Raw genomic sequence first — 18,203 nt, forward strand, 5'->3', positions numbered from 1 at the left:
CAATTATATAGCAATAAAGCTATTTAAAATACCCAAACTGAGCTTAGTAAGTTACTTTGATTAAAAAAAAAAAAAAGCAACAGGGCTCTGCCTGCCACATTCTGTCGGCTTGCCAGGGGTCTTTGGACTCCTCCCAGTCCTTGCTGAGAAGAGCAAGGATTGTTCCAAATAATCAGAGCTCCTCCAGGGGAATGCGCCTCGACTTCTGGCAAATGACTCTTCAAGCCTGGTTTAGTTGATGTCCCCAGGGCACCCCAGAGGGATGCAGGTACGGATTGTGCTCTCCAGCGTGCCCTTTGTATTTTCATGCTGATGAATCAAGGTAAAGAGAGGTAAAATGATCAGAAAAGGGGAGCCAGTGTGTTTGGTGTCTGGCAGACTGGTGCATTAATATTCATTCCAATTGACCTCTCCACTCTTACATTCTGCTTCCCTTGAGCCACCACCTGCATGATGCGGGATTCAGGGATGTTAGAGGAATTGCTCCTGACTAATTGGGAGGAAAAGAACAAGGGCTCCGTACCCCAGTCATTTGTCTCCAGACCTTGTGCTAGTCCCACAGCCTCTTCCGTGGGCAGGGGGATGGTTGCTGAGTGGGGGAAGGGCCTTGGATCTTTCTGCAGCATGGACAGGGAGAAGTGGACTCCTTCTTGGATGACTCCTGTGCGGACTGTAGTCAGCCCAGGACCTCTGCCTCGTGCCGTTTGACACAGCCAACTTTCTTCCTGGCCAATAGAGAATGATTCTTCTACCAGAGTGCTCAAGTCCGCATGTGGCAGAGAGTTAAACATTGCTAGCTTGCTTGCTTTCGTTCGTTTGTTCTTTTTTTTTTTTTTAACATTATGTTAGTTTCAAGTGTACAACATAATGATTTGACGTCCGTATGTATTGTGAAACGATCACCACAGTAAGCCTAGGTAACCTCCATCACCTCACACAGTTACAGTGTTTTTGCTTGCGATGGGAACTTTCAAAGTCCCCTCTCCTAGCAACTTTCAAATATGCAGTGCAGTATTATGAAGTATAGTCACCAAGCTGTACTCGATATCCCCACAACTTACTTATTTTATAACCGGAAGTTTGTATCTCTTGACCCCCTTTACCCATTCGCCGCCCCCCTCTTCTTTCATTCGTTCACTTCTCTTTCCCTCCCCGGCTCTCTCTCCCACTCCCTTCTTTCTTTCCTTCCTGTCTTTCTTTTGCTACTATTTATCAGTTTTAGTTGTCATGAGCGTGTTGCTGTGAATTACACTCGCATGTCTTTGTGTCTAATGGCCTAGAAGGCAACGAGGAGGGGACTTTTGACCTGGAGGTCTGAAGCAAATGCTGCAGGTGACTCCCCGGCGGCCCCCCCCCGGGGGGGCTGCACCTGTGCCCTCTGTGTGGACCCCTCCCTGTGAGTGAGCACGCGCTGTGTGGGTGCTGCCTGGCTGCTGCCGAACCCCTGCCAACGGAAGGAGCGAGCTGTCTCCTACCACCCTACCCTGAAGAGCTTTCGAGATACCAGCCCCTCTTTGGTTCTTGACCAGAATTCATTTGACATACCTGTCAGTGTTCTTTGGCCCGCAGCAGACATTTTGTGCACCCCTTGAGGTGGGGTGGGGGGGTAGGGGGGTGGTAAGGACATGCCTTCCCTGGTTGAGACAGGAGCCACTTTCCACTCCTTCTCCCTCAGGACCACCCTGGCTGTTGCTGTAACTCTGCTCTTGGCTGCCCTGTGGCTGGGAATAGCTTTCTTGCTCTCTGGCAGGCATATGGCACAGTGGTTGTGTGTGTGTGTGTGTGTGTGTGTGTGTGCGCGCACGCGCTCGTGGTGGAATGACAAGATCCCTGAAGTAAGGAGCTCTACCCTGGGTCCCCCTGGGCTGGTAGACCCCAGTAGGCACGAGGAGCCTGACTGCACATGTCCCGCATCCCCCAGGCTCGTGTCCCAGTGAGGAGGGAGGCCCGCCTGTCTTCTTCCCTCTCTGGATGCTACATGGGGGCAGAGAGACACTGCATTGGGCTTTTCAAGAGGTGTGTACTCTATATATGTATGGATGGATGGAAGGAAGGAATTTTGGCTTGAAAACACCTTTTTATTGGCAAGGACAGCACTTCTCCTAAAGGAGATGGCAGAATTTGCCAAACTAAGCCTCCAGAAGAAAATATAACAGAGAGTGTGAAAGAAATCCATGTTCAAACATTGGCAAGTGTGAAACATTCAAGAATTTTTGTGTGAACATCATATTGTCAGAGCAAAATTAAATTAAGCTGGTCTCTGGCAAGTGTTCGGAATGAGCACGGAATTGGAGCGGGCTGATGGAGGGTGACTGCTCTGACATTTTTGCAAGAAGCCAGACAGAGCGTAATTGGGCGAAAACCAGGAAACCCGAGGGCTGGGTTCTATTCTTCAGCTAATGAAGGCACAAGAGCTTAACTGCTTTGTGTCCCAAGGGTCGCAGTTTGCTGCCAAAAGAAGAACTGGAATTTTCTTCCCCTCCACAACTCAATCACTGGCAGAGTACGACTTAGGTTCATTTAAAAATATTTAGTGAGTATCCCTATGATATTTGCTGAGCAAACTGTTGTTCTTTGCCTCAAAAGAGGAGGTGGTCTCCCCTTTTTCACAGAGTCTATAGTCCACAGATGTGAACTCAGCTAACTAGAATCCAAGGCCACGTGGAACCCATGCCATGTTGGAGATGTAAGCAAAGTGCCAGGGCGTGTGGGGCTCAAAGCGACACGTTCTGATAGAATTGCCTTTCTGGGGTCAGGATGGAGTTGGGGAAAACTTTACAGAATAGGAGCAGGCATTTGAACTGAGCCTTGAAACATGCAGCGTTTTGAGGGGAGCAGGAGAGGATGGTATTACAGCTGGCACTGACCCCAGAGGTCACAGGAATGCCAGAACTCAAGCAACAAACCAGAGACCTCATACACTCCCTGCTCCCCTCTTGGATTTTCCTCTGCGGCAGGGTAGGGGGAGAGCAGGGTCTTGCGGATGTGCCAGAGGGAGGACACCAGTGGGAGGGCTGCAGACCAGCTGTGCCTCCTGTGGGGCAAGCCCCATTCCTACCCGAGTGATGATTCAGCCAGGACTCTGTGCTCTTCTCTGTCTTACCATTGACATTGGCCTTGGAGGTTATGGTACATGGGCAGGCTATGGAGTTGCTCTGTGCTCTTCTCTGTCTTACCATTGACGTTGGCCTTGGAGGTTATGGTACATGGGCAGGCTATGGAGTTGCTCTGTGCTCTTCTCTGTCTTACCATTGACGTTGGCCTTGGAGGTTATGGTACATGGGCAGGCTATGGAGTTGCTCTGTGCTCTTCTCTGTCTTACCATTGACGTTGGCCTTGGAGGTTATGGTACATGGGCAGGCTATGGAGTTGCTCTGTGCTCTTCTCTGTCTTACCATTGACGTTGGCCTTGGAGGTTATGGTACATGGGCAGGCTATGGAGTTGCTCTGTGCTCTTCTCTGTCTTACCATTGACGTTGGCCTTGGAGGTTATGGTACATGGGCAGGCTATGGAGTTGCTCTGTGCTCTTCTCTGTCTTACCATTGACGTTGGCCTTGGAGGTTATGGTACATGGGCAGGCTATGGAGTTGGCAGTGCTGATCTGCATTCTCATTTGGAACTTACCCTGGGGTTGTCATAATGCAGTCTGGCTGTGCTTGGGGCAGGTGGGGAACCAGTCTGGCCATCCCTCTTCCTTCTTTGAAGGCATAGGGGTTCACCATCACAGTGGCCACTTAGTCAGATTTGAGAAGTCACGTTGGGCTCAATTTCCCCTAGCCCATTGCACACTTTGCATTTTTGGTGGTCCACACATGGCAGGTTCTGTCTCTTCAAGTTTTGTTAGCAGCATCCTTAAGCCCAGGGCTGTCTTCTTCTGACCATTTCTAGGGTCCACAGAGAGCCCGTCCTTCAGGAGCCTCAGGCTGTGGCTCTTCAGCCCTTCGCTTTCCAGTGGGAGCTGCTCTAGCGGGCTCTGACGCTAAGGACCAGCCGAGGACAGCTTGCTCAGAGCAGTCACTGTTCCCCACGGTTGCTCCCCACTGGGCGTCAGCTGGTCTCATTACTGTTGGCACACCTGAGCACCTGCCAGTGCCTCCGGATTCTGGCCAGCTGCTCTGAGAGCATGCACACTGATTTCATTGCCAGCGGTGGTAACGACTGCTTGTCCAAAGTTAGAAGCTCAATAAATGTTGCCTGATGAGGCTGAAGTTCTTCTGGGCATTTGCCTGAATAGTTCACACTGGATTATCTTACTTCTTACTTGGCATCTTAAATTATCCAAAGGCAGTTTGTCTGAGATGTGAAATTACTTACCGGATGCTAGAGTTTGTTGTTGTTGTTTCTGAAATGCTTCGAACCTATGAATCTCTTTGGGAAGAACTGACTTCTTTATAAATTTACACGATTACTTGCATTCTCTTTATGTCCTTCTATAAAGCATTATATATTTCGTACATGTCCCATACAGATTTTATTAAGGCTATACCGATGCCTTCTGTGTGTTGCTGTTATTGTGAATTAGATAATTTTCTCATTATATTTTCCAATGTTGTTTGTAGGAATGTATATATATTTATGATAATACATAAAAATATAAAAGTTGTTGAATTTTTATTCTTATTTTTTGCCTTTGTTCATGTATGTGTGTTCCTGTGTGTTTTGTTTTGTTTTTATATAGACAGTTATACGTCGAAAAGAAATTTTATCTCTTTCTACTTAGTATGCTTCTGTTTTGTTTGTTTGGTATCTTCTTGCATTGGCTAGAAGATATATGATGAGTTGCTTTTATATGTCCCTTATTTATTTGTTTCTTTAATTTTTTTTCAAGATTTATTTACTTTAGAGATAGCACGAGCAGGACAGGCAGAGGGAGAGGGAGAGAGAATCTGAAGCAGACCCCATGCTGAGCATGGGAGCCCAATGTGGGGCTCGATCCCAGAACCCTGAGATCATGACATGAGCCGAAATCAAGAGTTGGACACTTAACCAAATGCACCACCCAGGTGCCCCTGTTCAATTGATTTTTATGAGGGCTCACTGTTAATTAATCTAAAAAGTATTATTATTTGGAATGTTAAGGGAGTATCCCATTCCTAGTTTGCTAAATAGTTCTTTTTCAAAATTGAGGAATGGTTCTTAAATGTTTGATACCTGTTGAAATAATTATATTTTTCCCACGTTCTTGAAGTGATGTATTATATACATCAATTTACTAATATTTAACCACCTGCACATTCACAATTAAGCCATATTGGGTCCCATTCCTTTTTCTGTGGTGCTGCCCTGGGTTTGCTATTTTGTTTAGGATTTTCATATCTATATTATAAGTGAGTGTGTCCTGCCGTTTTCTCTTTTGTGTTCTCTTTTTTAGGCTGTAGATTCTGGGTTATGATAGAGTCATAAAATGAATGGAGAACTTTATCAAGGTCCTTCTATGGCCCTGTATAGAGCACAAGTAGTATTTATTTGTAAAAAATGTATATGATTTGCCTATAAAACAAACTGGTCAGACTTTTTAGGGATGAAGTTATTTGAGAATAGTGTCCATTTCTTTCATGACTGTCTCTTAAAATGGTCTACTTCCTAATTCAATATATGTCATTTTTCCAAATCATTTATTTCAGAGTTATTAGGAGAGAGTTGCCCATAGTTTTCATTTGATAAAATAACTTCTTCATAGCTCTCTTACCATTCCCAACTTTGCATATTTATACTAACTTTTTTTTTTCAGTTACACTTCTGAGAAATCTATGCATTTTATCATTTTGATATCATGTGGCTGGGCTTGGAATATTTAAACCATGTACATAACACTCTAGTTACATTACATTATGACAGAACTTGTAGAATTGAATGAATATCAATTAATTGCTCCCGGAACTTAGTATCAGTTAATTAATGTCAATCAGTTCCCCTGGCAGGAGGTAATTTGGGGGCAGTAGTTAGACTCGGATATAAGGAGAACACCAGCAGCTTTCCCTGGCGAGATGGAGGGAACCAGCAGTCTAGAAGGGACAGTGAGAGAACACATAGCCAGGCAAAGTGCGAACTTCTGGCACTGATACAAGGTTTGGGTTACACAGGTAGGCAGTGTATCCTTTATGTCCTATGTCTTTACTTCCCACTCTGATTTTTTTCAAGTCTGCTTGGTTCTAGAATCCGACCTTTGTTCTTTCCCTTTATCCTTCACTCCTTGTTTGGGCTTGAACTTCATCCCCATTCTCTTTGGTAGTCATAGCTAATCTTTGCTGCAAAACAAGAAGCTTGGGGCACCTGATTGGCTCAGTTGGGTTAGAGTGTGTGACTCTGGATCTCGGGGTTGTACGTTCGAGCCCCATGTTGGTGTAGAGATGAATTAAAAATAAAATCTTTAAAACAAAACAAAACAAGAAGCTTGCCTCAATTTGCTAAATTTGCTCCATTTTTATGCCCTGGATAAGGGAGTATTATTCCACCAAAAGTGGATTTTTTTAATAAAAATGAGAATTGGCAACTCACCCCATGAACTTCATTGAAAAACAATTATATTTGAATGATGGTGGGAGACACTTAGGAAAGCAAAACTTTCTTCTTTGCCTTTCACTGGTTAGTTTTAATACATAAATGGTAACTAATCTGAATGATTAAGAAGTCAGAAATAAGAGAAGGACTCAAATGTTATCCATATCTTTTAAAACTGAACATATTATTCAACAAGTCTGGTGTTTCTGACAAAATGGGTCCTTATATCCTTTGGGAGACTTGAGGTCTCCCAAGTTGCTAAGTTTTCAACTAGGCCATTGACCTCTCAGTGAAAATCATTAAAGCCATTGGCAAATGTCTAAGGGAAGACCTGACTTTCAGTTTGCTCCTTTTAGGAGAAAAAGTGGAGAATCAAACATCAGAAATGTTAACTTTCTATTGTACCTGCCGTTTTTCTCAGAGGGAGAGGCCAGGCATGGTATACATATTGTTATCAATGAAAAACTGTGTATCACGATCCCTGCTTTCAGTGAAAAGTGACTAGAGAAAGCTGAGTGTATTTTATTTCTGTCTTTGTGATAAAGATTATGTGGTTGTCATTTTCCCCCAACTTCCTTTCTTACTGGATCTTGAAAATGGTATTGCTGAAGCTGGCACTGGAAGAGATAAACCAAACAGGTCCACTTTCTACACCAGTCTGGTTGAGTGAGTCTCCGACCAGAGTTGCACACTGTTGTAAGGATGCTTGGTGGTGACCGAGGGGTAAAGAGTATGACATCCTTTGCCAAAATAATCGGGTGTTTAAAACATCTTCCAGGACATTTTCTGCTCTGTTTCTGCCTGGTTATGGACTCTGTTCCAAAAGAAACAAATTTGAAGATGATCCACGAAGTGAAATTCTGCCCCATGTTTCTTCTACTTTCACGAGAAAAAAGTATTCTGCCTTTCGCTGATACTCAGACATTTCATATGACTCTATCCATGCCTTGAATAACCAAAAGAGAGAGATATCTCTCTTTTAAGCCAGTGGTTCTCAAACCTGAGCCTGCATCTGAATCAGCGGAAGGTCTTATTAAAACACAGATCATTGAGTCCTACCATCAGACTTCCTGACTTAGTAGGTTTGGGGCAGGGCCTGAGAATTCATATTCCTCACAAGTTCCCAGCAGATGCTGGTGCTCCTGGGCACGCTTTGAAAACCTCTATCCTGAGCAAACTTGTGAGTTAAGTGAACATGCTTCTAAAATTTCTTAAATATCTAACTTTTCTCATAGCACAGTTTCACAGCTAAGTAAAAATTAGGTCTATAGGTGGAAAAGGAAAAATTTGGTATATAGTTAGAAAAGGAAGACCAGAATAACATAGGCTGATGGAGCAGTTATGGGGGAGGTTCCAAATTAAACAGGATGATCAATTTCACAGAACACACCCCTGAACGATTCCATTGAATACAGGGTGTGAGGCACCTCGGCTGTGAGCTTAGGCGTATGATAGATGAGAACTATTGTGACCTTGTGGTATGTCTTGCCTTCCAAATATGGGCTTCATTGGGGCACCCATGGGGGAGTACATTGTCATGGCCCTGGGGACTTGCGCAAGGGAGCAGTACTGTCTTCCTCAGGCTGTACCTCCTTTGGCATTAGCTGTGGAGCATGCCTGACAAGGACCTGGAATTTATTCCTCAAATCAACCAAAACACTCAAACACACATGCTTTCCCACTGGCCATTTTTTTTTTCCTCCCCTTTCCACTTCCTAAGGGGCTGGAGAAAATGGCTTTGCCTCTAGCTCTGCAGGATCATCATAGACAGAAGCTCATTTTTTTTGCTAGGGTTAAGCCTGGCTAAAGAGGAGAAGACCATTGTGCTCAGCCAGTGCCCAGGAAGGCGTGTCAGTCCATGCCACACAAAGATGGGAATCAGGCTGGCTCACTGTGGAACCCAAGGCGAAGGTCAGACTTTCTGCTGGTCTCTCTTAAGTTGAAGGGGTCATAATCACAGGGAGCAGTGCTCAACTTCCTCCTTCAAATCATGTCCTGAGCAGCAGGGTCTTCAGCCTCAGGATCTCCATGGGGAGGAAATGAAAACTTGTGCATAATCAGGCGGTTGCCTGATTCCTCTTGTGGCTAAAGAACCACAATGAGGTCAGTCCCCTGCAACTGTCCCCTGGGACAGCTCAGTGAACTCCTGGACCACCAGACACTGCCGGTTCCCCATCTGAACACTGGGTCCAAAGTCAAGCTGGTTTGTCTTTGACAGAGTGGCCTTTGAATTCTTAAAATATGTTCTGACTGGTGTCTAGCCAGTGGGAGATGTGATTACAGTAATTGATGGGCCTGTGATAGACACTGCTCTCTGAAAATGCAGTGTTGAGTGTTTTGAAAGGGATTCCATGAACTCTTATTTATACATGACTCCGGTTTTCTGTATGTGAAAGGCTTGTGGCTAATGTGTCAAATGAGGACAACCAAACCACCAAGGTCTTTTCCCTGGAAGATCACAGTAGAAGAGTCTAGGGCCAAGAAAATGCAAGCATTGAGACAGTATGGTTATTGTTGGAAGATAATCTCCTTTACATTTTCTTAATTTTTTTTCTTTTTGTTGGAGATAGATAAAAGGCAAAAATGTACACTAAATTCAGAATCTGGGTCACATCTATCCATGTCCTACTTTCCTGGAACATCTAATTTATTTAGCAGGTTCAAGCTGAGAGTTTCAGAGTTGAAGATCTTCCCTAGCATTCAGAAACAGTAACTTAACACATTTATGAAGGAACAGCAAATACAGAAAGAACAGAAAGTGTGAGCTATAACTTGTACTTCAACTATCTGTGGTCAAGGCTTTTTGGTATAGCTGTTTTTTCCATTTTATCAGTGATTGTTTTTGTATTCTTGATTTGCTGGGTTTATTGTCTAAGTTTCTATTACTTTAATTTCTCTCATCCACAGGGAGGAAGAGTAAACAAGCCCAAAGCAATAAAGATGATGTTCAACTGTTCAGTTTTATCTGGAATCTGCCTTCACTGGTGATGAAGTAGCTTATTCTAGCCATGTGGGCACTAACATGCTTTTATGCCCCATATTCTTGCCTGTGATGTAACAGTGCAGTATAAACCTAGAGAGAAAATTGACCCTTCAAATGCACGTCTGTTTGAATCTGGTATTTTGTTGCTTACCTGTAAGGTTAGTTTTACTTCTGTGTTTCTACCACTTTCAAAGAAGCCACTGGGAAAATCTAATGATTCCTGTGTCACTTATTTATCAGTCCCATGAATGTGTCATGGCAATGGTGATGACAAAGTGCTATAGCACTTCCATAGTCTGGAGAGAATTAGGATGTCATTACAGTCCTCTCCAGTCATTCAAGAATGAGACTGAAAGGGATCATTATCCTATTTGCAAATGAGAAACAGGTATAGGTGTGAAGAGACCTGGCCATGACCATTCAGCAAATGAAAGGTCCACCAGAAGCTGGAGCTTGATCTCTTACACATCAGGGATCTACTTATTCTGGACAAGACCATGAGGACCACCAAGACACTCAGAAGAGACACTTGATCTTTCCTGGATATTCTAATTTTGGGGCCCTAAACATATGTCATTTGCTTCATGTGCTTGCTAAAAACTAGTTGGTGAAATTGTTCCTACACAGCCTACATGGATGCCAGTTGCAAGTGGGCAAGTTGGGACAGAGATGCAGTGTGATTATGTCAGAAAAGGCGATCTCTGCTCCGCAACTATGTCAGCCAGGCTTGTGTAGTTCATGCCACCAGCTTGCAATCGTGCTTCTCCACCCACTGATGGCTCCTTATGGCAACAGGGAAAGATGGTACCCCAAAAAGACAATTGGGACATCTTTCAGAACTAGACTCCACTCCCTTTTTTATATAAGAAAATTTTCATAAACACTTTATGGTCTCATGTTCATGCATTTTTTTAAAAAAATTCATACCTTAGTAATGAAGAATGGTCTAGCTGATTGAACTGAAAGGTCAGGGCCTGGTGGGGCCTCCCACATTAATGGTGGAACCTCCAGGCTTCCTGATAGGAGCCTTCTGCCATCACCTAGAAGCTAGATCAATTGTTTCTTTTCTTTGTGTCTGTTTTGTGTTGGCAGCAACATCCCACCCACCAAGCCATTCCACTAAGAAACTCCTATATTGCAATATGAAGAATCTGGGGTCACAAACTCCATATAAATAGGAAATTTGTGGGTTGCTGGCAGAGATCATGAACTTGTGACTTCTGGGTCACGTGGCAGTGTTTAAAAGGTATTATAACCGGGCAGGTAATGTGCTTACTCACAAAGCAAGCACTTTATACCTGCTTTCCTACTCTATCCTCTGCTCACTCTTTTTTTGCCTGGTTGGGATTTTTGTTAGATTCATGGGGTCCTAACCCAGCTTTCTTTAGAAGTTATGCTTCTCTTCTTAGTTTCATCTTGTTTCTGCCACAGTTGAGTCAGAGCTCTATGTAAATGTTTTTGGTCCTTGTAGAAAAATGTTCCTTTGTTTCCAGGTAAAGCAGTTGAATCCAGGCCACGCTACCTTGTCAACAACTGTAAGACTCTGAGCTGCACTGCCATTCTCTAGACTGTGGTTCAGTGGTGTCCCAGAATTTGGCCTCTTTATGATGTGGTTCCCTTTAACTTCCTCAGTCTTTTCTTGGGATCCTCACCATTCCTCCCATTCCAGGCCTGGGTCATTTGACTTTTATCTCCTGTCTAACTTCCTCTTAGATAATCTGTGGCCCATTAAATTAATGTTGGCAAAACCTGCTCATTGACATATGCTATATATAAGATGATTCTTATCTATAATTATGAAGGATGTGCACTCCATACATACAACTGAAATGGTACATATTTAATTGATATTTATTATTAGTTTTTACTGTAGAAAAGGCACCTTACTGGTGCTTTCATATACGCTCTGTCTTATGGCACCGGTGTGAGGTAGGGATCATCATTGTCCAATGAAGGAAATAGACTATTTAGAGAACTTGTGCAAGTTCACACAGCTGGTGAGTGGACAAGCACTAGCTAGGATTCATAAACCAAATCACTTTCTTAGCACAGGATCAAGGGTTTGGGTGAAATGGACACAGGCAACACCTCTTTGTCCAGCTCCAACCTGAGTCAGTCTGTAGGGCACCTGTGCCTGGGCAGATCCTATGGGGTGACGATGGTGTGGGCAGCAGTGCCACTTAGTTGAGGCTGTGAACTGCAAGGGGCATTGACTATTAGTCACTGTTCGGAGGCTAATTTGTATAGAGGAACAGCATAAAGCATCATCACAAATGTTCATTCTACTCTCAAATCAGTCTGTCCCTGATTATCTCATTAGGAGGTGGGAAGAGAGGGACACAGGTGGGAGCCATAGGGAGCTGAAGCTTCTGGGACTTTCCCGAGGCTTTTGGGGTTGTAACTTTGGCCGTGGGGAAGGAAGGGCCAGTGAGGGAGTTTTCCTTCAGGGAGAATCTAGGTACACCGTGGTTCCATTGTCTCCTTTCTCAGGACTCTTGCTCTGCATGCAGAAAGGCGAAGGAAGGAAGAGGATAGGTGTGAAGTGTTGATAATGCTGAAATCAATTTCAGATGCTACAGGATATAATCAGACTTTCTTAGTTACTGGGGTGCCTGGGTGGCTCAGTCAGTTAAGCATCTGCCTTTGGCTCAGGTCATGATCCCAGGGTCCCAGGATTGAGCCCTGCATCGGGCTCCCTGCTCAGCGGAGAGCTTGCTTCTCCCCCTGCCCCTTACCCTGCTTGTGCCCTCTCTCTCTCTCAAATAAATAAGTAAAATCTTAAAAAAAAAAAAAAAGACTTTCTTAGTTGTCTTGTATTGCATAAGACCATCTTTTCAAGTTTCCTGTGTTTATCAATGGCTAGGACTTGAAGTTCTTTCGAATTTCTCCAGAGTCTTGTAGAGTTCTAGACACTCATACATTCTTAATAAATGTTTACCGAATAAACTGGATGAAAACATGAATAAATACGTTTTTTTCCCATTTCTAATTCCTTAATTCCTTTCTCTTTGTGCTCCTCCAGTACAAATATGTACTCAGTGCCCACTAAAATGCACAGCTGTGATCAAGACACACGAGCACTTTGCTCTTCTGAGCTTACATTGTGGAGGAGGAGAGAAAGATGATAAACCTACAAAACAACTGAGCAAGAGTGACAAGTGGCATCAAGAAAATAGATCAGGTAATGGGATGGAGTGATGCAGTGTGAGGATGCTGTTCGTTAGCGTGGATGGTCAGGAAGGGTCTGAAGAGGTATCATATGAGCTAAAGGCTGTATAAGAAGAAGGAGCCAGCCCTGAGTGGATCTGGAGAAACCTGCAGTGTGAAGGCCCTCATTAGGGGAAGCAGGTCCAGGAACCTGTGTGGCCCGGATGTACCGATACCCCCGTATCCATTTGCTATAGGGCTGCCGTAACAAAGCGCGACCCACGGAGTGGCTTCAATCACAGAAAGTCATCATCTCACTTCTGGAGGCCAGAAGTCTGAGACCAAGGTGTTGGCAGGGTTGGTTTTTTCTGATCTGTTCCATGCCTCTCTCCTAGTTCTGGTGTTTTCCTGGAAATATTTGGCGTTCCTTGGTTGTGGGTCTCTGCCTTCATCTTCATACGACGTTCTCCCTGTGTGTGTGTTTGTATGCAAATTTCCCCTTTTGTAAGAAGAGGGGTCACTTGGGATTAGGGCCTACTGTAACAACTTCATTTTCACTTGATTGCCTCCGTAAAACCCTATGTCTAAGTAGGGTCACATTCTGAGATGCTGAGGGTTAGGGTGCCAACATATCTTTTTTGGGGGGAGATGTAATTCAACTAGTTGTATGTGTCAACTAGTTGTATGTAGATGTTCAACTAGTTGTATGTAGATGTTCAACTAGTTTGTTTGCGTTTTCTCCTTTGATTGGATAACAAACCCTCTAAGGCATGCAAGTTAGTCATTTTTCCCCTTAGATCTTTCTAGCTCCTCACAGACTTAGTTCCTGGCTCAAAACGGAGCTTCAGAAAAGCTGCCGATAGACTCTGTGCTTAACCCCCCAAACTAGGAGATCACCTTCACTGTGGGAAGGTGTCTTCACTGAAATCTCCAATGGGTTTTAGGAAAGGCCCGGTGAATTCCAAATATTTGAGAGCGGGGCTGGACAAGTGAGTTGTTTTTTTTTTTTTTTAATATAAATATAGGCTTCGTTTCCTCTTTGGGACACTGATCAAAGCAAACCGATTAGGCCATGCGCTTGGTCACAGTAACAGGTGGTTCAGGAGGTCCCCTGTGGCTCGTTGGCCTGCTAGCCTTAGGGCCTGGGAGGAAAGCAGCATCACGGTCGGGCCCCGGGTGGAGGCCGGCCGCACACAGGGGAGCCCATGGTGTATGTCTGCAGCTGGCTCCGGCCGGCTCTTGACTCACCGAGTGACTAAACGGGAAAGTGCAGACAATGCTGAGAACAACGTAGGGCAGAGAACTGTTGATGGAAGGAAGCGGGATTTGTCAGGGCCTTTTCCCTGGCTGCTCTCAAGGTTGTGCTCTGGGAAGCGTGCCTCTCTCCTCAAAGTGGGAATGGAATCCATCATTCAGTGATGGTGGGTTAGTCAGCTAGCGTGAAGAGCCCGCGCATCTTCTAAATAACCTCCCTTCTGTAGAAACGCACCTGATGAGGCACAAGTGACCTGGGTTTGGGTCTCATTGCCACCCCCCAGTGCAGCTATCTGACCTTGGGCAAGTCTGCCCGCTGCGAGGAGCCCTAGGTTTTTGTCTGTGGAATGGCGTGCAGGACTGCTTCCTCCAGTGGGAGGAAAACCAAATCAAATGACATAGAGGAATGTGACCATCAAAGGCAATCCATAAACTATTTCCAATGTTACTTACATGATTTTCCTATTTTTAAAAAATATGTATTTATTTAAGTAATCTCTATAACCAATTTGGGGGCTTGAACTCACAACCCCGAAACTAAGAGTTGCCTGCTTTGCCGGTGAGCCACCCAGGTGACCCATGATTTTCCTATTTGTATGTTTCGTTTAGTAAATGACATAAAAGGAAAACGCTGAATCAGAAAAGTGATGGAAAGAGGCTGAGATGGGGAACAGCAGATTCAGAAGGAGGAGGGAGGGTTCTTGGAGGCAGATTGGCCCCAAGCAGGACCCAGCTCTGAGCGGGCACAGAAAGCGCCCCTGAGGGCAGCTGCTGGGACATATTTGAATGGCCGAGATAGGTTTTTGAAATATCATTTATTTAGCTTATCTAGGGACGTACCTCTTGATATCCTTAAAAGTGGTATTCTTAAAGACCTCGGAGAAAGCAGATTGGCTGTAGGGTAGACTGAACCTAGTGGATCTGTTTGCTCTCTTTTCCTGTGACACTCTTGGCTTTGTTCCCTCATCTGTAGCTGCTGTCCTCCTGGGGTGCGAGGTCACTTGGCTGCAGCCAATCTTGCCATCCCATCGTCCCCAGAGGAGGAGGGGGTCACTGATGGAAACTTTCTCATAAGGGGCAAAGAAGCTTCTTTCCCAGACCTGCCAGCAAGCTTCTCCGCGTTTCCTGTGCTTTCTAATTTAGTTCTCTGTCATTCTAATGGCGAGGGAACAGGATTACCTTTAGGAATTTGGGGTGGGGGCACACGAGCTGAATAAGACCCATGTTCTGTTAAGTTGGAGGAAAGAGGACTGACTCGAAGTGGATACCAGCTCTGGCCGCCCCAGAGCAGAACTGAGACTAGAAGTCGGGCTTCTGGGTTCCTGCTTTAATGCTCTTCGCCTCCCTAGCAGGATCATAAGTCTGGTCGATTAGAGGTGGAGACAAGCTGTGTATGAGTGAGCTGGAGATCTGAGCTGATTTTCACCGGTGTTGGTTTGGACGGATGGGGCTGAGTGTGATATTAGGGAGAAGTGGTGATGAGCTTGTGGAAGAGGGCACAGAAATGCTGCGGGTGGGCTAGAATTAAGGGTTAGCTTCAGTGAGTGCAGGTGAAGGGGCCAGTCTTCCCTATGACTCCGTATTAGCTGGATATCAGGGAAAACTTCGTATTAAGCGCCCAAGCTTGGCGCTGCACTGGGTTTAATGCTCTGCTGTCACTGTCTTGATACTCTTAATACGTTTGAACATTGCACTGGGCCTTACAAATTATGTAGCCAGTCCTGGTCTGGTGAGGTAAGATACACAGGTAATACAAGCAAACCCATTTCACAGATGAGGAGACAGAGGCTTAGGCAGGTTCAATGGCTTCCCTAAAGTCACCTCACAGTAAGCAGCTAACTGCAGCCCCAGGTCTCCCACCTCCCCAACCAGTATATGGTCTGATTTCAGTGTAATTGCATATTTCTGGGTGCCTGCCTAGCTCATGACAGTGGCTCTCCATAACTGCCCACACCCTCTATGATGAGCGCCTCTGCCCTGTGTAAACACCGAGAGACACTACCTGGCCAGAGGTGACACCCAAGCTGGGCCTGGCTGGGCCCAAGTATGGAGTCGGGTCATCTGCAGTTTAAGCAGAAGAGTAAGGGGTTACTCCTAGGGACACCATGATGGGACATCACGCTGAGAGGTGGCTTCTGGACTCCATGCCCCAAGGTCTCTGCCACTTGAATTTATACAATGTGAAGTCTTTTTTTTTTTTAATTTAAAGATTTATTTATCTATTTGGGACAGAGAGTGTGTGTGTGAGGGGGAGGGACAGAGGGAGAGGGAGAGAGAGAGTCCCAAGCAGACTCCCTGCTGAGCATGGAGCCCCACACAGGGCTCGATCTCACGACCCCAAGATCACAACCTGAGCCAAAACCAAGAGTCGGACACTTAACGGGCTGTGCCACCCAGGCCCCTCTTCAGTCTTTATTTTTATATACTGCTTGACTAAAAGCAAGAACCGCTTGAGTTTTGTTGAGGGTAGAATCCTACTTGGTCTCCATGGAAGGAATTGCCTTTATTTTTAACAAGCAGATGTAGGAGATTCCTTTTGAAATGGGTGGGGCCTTGTCTTATACTCCATTTTTGATGCAGCAGGCCCCTTCACCTGGGTCAGAATCTGCTATTTTCAAGTCTTGTTTCTATGCTAATGAAGCTTTCACACATTGACCCTTGAGGCAGATAGGTCCTCTTGCTAATGCAGGATACAAATTACTGAATAATTACAAGTATCCCCCACTTTTTGAAAGTTCACATTGTGCCACTTCTCTCTGATGAAAACCCTCTATCAGTACCTGTTTTGCTAACCCAAGGAAATCCAAAGAAGATTTTCACTTTTATGAAAAAAGGTGAAAAGCAAAAGTAGCGTTTAGTGTTGTGTTGCAAGGAGCCATGATAGAAATAGTGCAGACTCCGAGCAGCGAGAGCGGCCCCGCCGAGCTCCTTCCCCAGAACGACACTCAGCATCTCAGCATCAAGCAGCCGGAGCTTTGAACTGTGTCTGTGAGCATCTCTGCTTTATCCTGATTTATTTCGCGCATCTGCTAGCATGTGCCCTCAGGCTTCAGAAAAGCCTCACAGAGGTTATCTTTTGGGGTCTGGGAACACTGAAAAAAATTTTTTTCATGTAAGTTAATGGTAATTGCTTCTTTGCTTTATGCCATTTTGACTTAGGAATGGTTTCATAGGAACACTCTACCTTTGGAGAGTGGAGGAAACCTGTACGTACACTTTGGGCAGCCACATTTCCTAACACACGTGGGCCTCTTCTCATGGGACTCCGGAGACTCCTTCCAACACAACAATTCCAAGAAGTTTTATTCAAATAACACTCTCTCTGAAGAATTCCTCCTGTTTAATGGGAGGTAAGGGATATAATTCACTTGAACACTTGATTTGGAATAAGACACTAGAGATCTTAGAAACTGAAGGATTTGGAATACCAAACTACTTCCTAGGATGGTAGACCCAAACAAGAGAAAGCTTCAAAATAAAAGAACATAGAAATGATTAAATGTGTAGCACAAATTCAGAAACATGTAATGAATATTCATTTTTTGGGTCTTATATGGAGATTGAGCAATCCCAGACTAGGACTTTTCCTTTAATGGGAGAGAAAAGAAAACCCAGTGTTTAGGAATGAAGGGTACTTTTGACCTCTTCTCCAGGGTCCCAGAGTGATGTTTGGGGACCTTGCTGAACTGAGTGTAGTTATTTGTGTTGAAGATAGCTCAAGAATGAAGCACAGGACTATAGGAGGAAAAGAATGATGAGCAAAGAGATCCCTTCTACTTTTTAGATTCAGTTGTTAGAGAACCTCTCTGCTTTTTGAATTGCTGACTGACTACAGGCTAGAAGGTTAAAGTTTAGTAGCAAAAGGCAGTGTTTGAGATGGTATCTTCACACGTTGAGACGATGTAACTGGGCCTGGGAGTTTCTGAGCCCATGTCAAAGTGTATTTATTAGATTTTTTTTTTTTATCTGCTCTTCTCACAGTAGTTCTGTACCTCAGCTAACAAGGGGTCGCTCTCTTTAAAGATGCTGAAGACAAACCTTCCAGGGGGTTCAAAAATGATTCTGGAAGCTGAGCACGTCCTATACCAGTGACTCAGTTTGGCGTCCCTGCTTTCCAATTGACACCATTCACCCAGCATTTAGTGTGGTCCATTCTCTTTTACATCAGTGGAATTGTTTGAGAATCACCGGGGTGGAAGGCCTTCCATCAACAAGGGACCATGTAGCCTTCCATAAATTTACTCCCTTGCCCACCACGCCCCTACAAGAAGCTCATTCTAAGTCACTGTGCCAAATAACCAGAGGTCCACAAAAGGA

Source organism: Ursus arctos, unplaced genomic scaffold (genome assembly GCF_023065955.2).
Source record: "Ursus arctos isolate Adak ecotype North America unplaced genomic scaffold, UrsArc2.0 scaffold_10, whole genome shotgun sequence".
Taxonomy (NCBI): Eukaryota; Metazoa; Chordata; class Mammalia; order Carnivora; family Ursidae; genus Ursus; species Ursus arctos.